The sequence below is a fragment of the Ictidomys tridecemlineatus genome, unplaced genomic scaffold (assembly GCF_052094955.1).
Source record: "Ictidomys tridecemlineatus isolate mIctTri1 unplaced genomic scaffold, mIctTri1.hap1 Scaffold_540, whole genome shotgun sequence".
Lineage (NCBI taxonomy): Eukaryota > Metazoa > Chordata > Mammalia > Rodentia > Sciuridae > Ictidomys > Ictidomys tridecemlineatus.
In genome coordinates, this window is record NW_027523577.1 from 197,510 (window position 1) to 202,425 (window position 4,916).

The window sequence follows — 4,916 nt, forward strand, 5'->3', positions numbered from 1 at the left end:
AGCACTTGCATGTCCACAAATGTCATGCCAAACCCAGCAGAAAAAGAAGTACTCTTCCAATGAAAGTGTAGAGTCAATGCAATCCAGAGCTTAGTTATGTCACATAAAGTATGAAAGCATTGGGCAGCATTTCTTTGATTTCTGGAATCCTTATGTTAAAATGGCAGAGTTAAAAAAAAAAATTGATACCCCAGAGAGCGAACTTGTAAAAACTTCAAGGCCCTTATGTCAACTGGCCTCTGACCTCTTCCCAGCACCTCAATGTCATTCAAACTATGGATTTCAAACCTCTGTACAGGAAAGTACTGACTCGAAAAGGCTGGCAAATCTTTGTTCTGGGTAGAGTCATGGAAATCAAAGGTGTGAGTCACTGAATTTTGGCCTAAAATTGCACCTGTGGTATTGAAGATGACGTGTTGCATCTCGTGATCCTGGGGGAGGAGACAAGTTCCCAGAAGCCCCCTTCCCTCACTGCCCCTTCCGGCTGGCATCCAGGAGGCTGCATCTCTTCCTGGGCTCTGTGTACAGCCCTCACCTGTCTGAGCACCTGCTGACAGGAGACAGCAGAACAGTGGGGTCTCAGGTTGGTTTTCTTTTCCCAGGTAGTTTACAGAAGATTCCTTAGAAGACATGTAGGTGGGGAAAATGTTAAGGATGGAGGGGGAGGTGCTTGTAAAATTAAGGTTTTTCAAGTGTGTTTCTTTATGCTGAGGTGGATCAAATAGGTCATTGGAGGTTCAACTCACTACAGAACTATTTCAATTTCAGAGAATATTTACTGCAGCATTCTGACACCTGTGAGCAGGTGGATCAATGTGTATGAAAACTGCTGTAGTTTACCATGGACTCTTGGGTAGAATAGGGCCTACCTCCGATGGATAGAGCAGTGTTATTCCCTGTGCTATTTCCACACAGGCACATAGAAGTCCTGGGTCATCCTCACCCAGCCTTCCTCTACCCATTCTCCCCTCTCTTCTGACCTGCTCTTCCATTCTCTCTCCCCTCCCCCCTCTCAGCACCCACCTCTCGCCTTCGCCCTTCCCCCTTTAGGGTAGCTTCTCCCCTTAGTATCCACACCTAGGAACAAACACTGGTTTGGCATGTCTAGCAAAGGATGTACACTGGTTCCATCCACAGCTTGTTTGGAAAATGTCAGAATTTCATTCTTCTCTGCCGCTGAATAGCTCTCATTGTCTTGCTCGGTTTTTCTTATATCATGTTATGGTAGAGAATCATCGTGACCCCACAGCATCCCTTGGGGATGATTTTTTTCCCTTTCTTTCTGTAGAAGAGTTTAAGAAACCTTTCTTAGAACTTTTTGAAGCCTGGGTTGGGTGAAATTCCACATTGAACCCACCACGTCGTCCTCAGCTTCTCTATTTGGTTAGGTTCATTACCACTGATCCAATCCCGAGCTTGCTCTCTGTATCTTTAATTTGGAAATATATTTCAAGGTCTATTTGCTTGGGTCAGATATTCAAGGACATTCTTGGATATCTACTAGTCCTCAGCTTCTCTATTTGGTTAGCTTCATTACCACTGATCCACTCCTGAGCTTGCTCTCTGTATCATTAATTTGGAAATATTTTTCAAGGTCAATCTGCTTAGGTCAGATATGCAAGGACATTCTTGGATATCTACTAGCATTTCTAGCTCGTGACTTCTGACTTTGTCAAGAATTACTCTGGATAACCGTGCTCTGCAAATCTCTGTATTCAGATGAAATTCCTTTTGATCTCTCTTTGTAGGAACTAGGTTTACCTCTCTTCACCTTTCCTCTTTTGGTTATCATTTGGATAGAGGCAAAATTGTTCCCTTTGGTTAAGATTGCTTTATTACCTTCAGGAATCATGCATTCACTCTGCTATAATTCTAAGAGCATGGAGTATCTTATTTTTGTCAAACGCAGTAGTTGGCCTACTCTCCCTTGATTGTGCACCCATCTGTGCTCCACCTATTCTACTGGGCTCCTCAGATCATGGGATGTGCTCCATGCCAAAATGTGAAGAACAAATGAAAGATCCCATGTTGACTTTGGTCATGACACTTTTTTCTTTTCTCTTGGACCTAGGAGGGCCCAGTGTCAGCATCTGAGGGAATGGGGCCTGACTTGAAGAACATGAGAAAGTCAGCAGAGCAGGCCTCACAGCCTCTGGCCCCGAGCCTCATGCAAATCCAGAATAAGAAGCACCAGCAGAGGGGAGCTGTGGGGCATCGGGCTCCTCCCCCTGAAGAGGAGGACCCCAGGGTATGTGGACATCGGAGGCAACGGGAAGCCAGGGGCCGACACAGGTCAGAATCGTGGTGACGTCCTCTCAGATTGCCTCTACCACCCAATTCTCCCATTCCACCCCACCAGGACCTGCCCGGGCACCTCCTCTCAGCTTAGTCCTTTCCTAGGATGGGAGGAGTCATCTTTTGGAACCACTTGAAACCCATGCATCCCAACGTTTGTCCTCTTGTTGAAATCTGGCCCAGGCTCCTCAAGTTGCAACATCCAAACCTTCCTTCCAGTGCCCCTTCATAATAGGTGCTTCCACAAACGTGTTCTAGGACCTTAAAATCCCTAGAAATTCATGGTTCACAGGCCTGAGTGCCTGACCTACAACGAGGGGAAACTAAGACTTCAAATCTCACTTTGTCTGTAAAAGGGCAGAGCTGGTTGTGGTTGGGCCGACTCCTGACAACTTGTGCTTTTCCACCGACAGCTGAAGTGTAGGGACTGTGGGGCTTTTGGACACACTGCGAGGAGCAGAAGATGCCCCATCAAGCGCTGGGATGGTGCGCTGGCCCCACAACCCTTGGGCCCAAAGAAGGAGAAGGAGAACCAGGCACCAAGCAAGCCTAGGAATCTCCAGAACACAGGGGCCTGTGAGCAGCCAGCCAGAATGAAGGGCCAGGTGCACAGGTGAGGGATGGGGAAGCTGGGATCCAAGCCTCGGGCATGGAACTCCAGCGGGGTGGTGTCTCCCCTTCTCCACATAGTCATCTCCACACATTCGCATGCAGCTAATGACTGGGTCAATGGAGAGAGATAGGCAAGGACTCCATGTCCCAAAGCCAGAGCCTGCAGCACATTCTCCTGTGCATTCAATTCAGAAAGGGAAGGGGGTCAGGGCAGCACTAGGAACATGACCGCGGGAGGCACAAAAGCAATGTGTCCACAGGGAACTACTTAGTGGTAGATGAGAAGGGCTTCCTGGATGTAGGGACTGGCTGTTGTAGGAGGAAAGGCACAGACTTGGGGGAGAACCCAGGGTAGCACAGGAGACACTAAGAAAACGGGCACCTCTCATTTTGCTCCCTCCTCTGCATCCATCCAAATACCATCGTGTGTTCTGCAGGCAAGAAGAGGAACAACGGGGAAAGGCTCTACTCCAGACATGGAGTACCTATAGGAGACCCCAGGAGAGGCAGCAACCCAAATGGAAGGAAGAGACAGAACCCAGTGCCTACCTAAGGGTGAGTATGTGCATGGTGGCCTGCTCTTTTGGTGTCCTGGAGAAGCCTGATAAATTCCCTCTCTGTGGCCCTTCTGCCTGGGGCATTTGCTATCAACATTTAAGCCCAATGGGACTAAAGCTTGGGGGTCCTCCACATTTGCTCTTTCCAATTTTGTGTGGGACTTTTTTCATCTTCCCCATGACGTGGTGCATGGGCTCATGGGGGCAGAGTTGACGCCAACGTCTCAGAGGACACAATGTCCAATGCAGGCATATTCCTATTGAAAGTGGGAGAACACTCTCAGCTTCTGTAGGCCAACTCCTGAGTGGCCACATCTGCTGAGAGGAGCGTTAGCCATCGACATCCCATGGAAGGACACACAAAAGAGCCCTGCCCATCTCAAGGCACGAGACCTCCGATTAAGAACGGGATACTTCCCAATGTGCCCTGAAACATGTCAAGTCGTTCTTGGAATGGGTCTTTGGCCGATAGCCATGGAGGTGGAGGTGGAGCGCCCCTTTCCTTTCCTGGGCTGAAGACGTGTCTTCCTGTTCCACTCTATGTTCTGTAGCCGAATTCCTGTTTAGGTGGGCCTTGTTGGTGCTTGAGTGCAGGGACTCAGGAGAGTTTCCTGTGTTTGTCTTTTCCTCCAGAAGCCCAGCAGGCCACTGCCCGTCCACACGACCAGGACGAGGTGTGTCCTGGGCTCCGTGTTGCAGAGTCAGCCTTGTGTCCAGAGCTCGGATGAGAGTCTCACCTTCACTAGCGCACCTCCCTTTCAGAGACCCAAAGGTGGACTCCACTCAGGTCCCGGGATCCAGGATAAACAGGATGTGAGCACCCCTGGCACCATCCAGCCGGCAGCAAGGCCCTCAGGGCAGAACCCTGCCCTCCTTGGGAAGAAAGCACCTGAAACACCAGAGGTGGTCTCCTCCAAAATTGCCCAGACTTCTGCCAGTCTTCTCGGAGGGGGCCCTCTGCTCCACCCTCCATCACTAGCCAGGGGTCCTGATGTGAGCAAAGAGCCCTGCCTGCAGCCTGCAGCATGTCCACAGGGCCAGGGCCACGAACTCAGCCTCCAGGCCCCAGGCAAGAGACGAGCTCAGGTCCACATCCAGACTGGCCAGAACTCCCCAAAGAAACTCAGGCTGGGGCACAGTCCCACTCCACGGGGGAACACCTGCAGGCCAGGCTCGGAGGCCAGGAAGTCTCTGCCTGCTTGGCAAGACACAAGTGGTATCGGACTAAATGGGTCACCCCAGGTGACCAGAAAAATTCCAGCCCATGATTCCAGCATGGATCTTCGCCCTCCCAAGGAAAGCAGCTTCCTGAATCCAGTGGAGCCGCGCACCAAATCGAGTCCACCAGCACCCAGCTGTGTTCCCCGACAGCCCCTCCGGATGCTCTTCAAGAGAATGCACAAGAACTGGTGGAGATCCAGGTTCATTGCCGATCTCCCTTCCTGTCCCGCT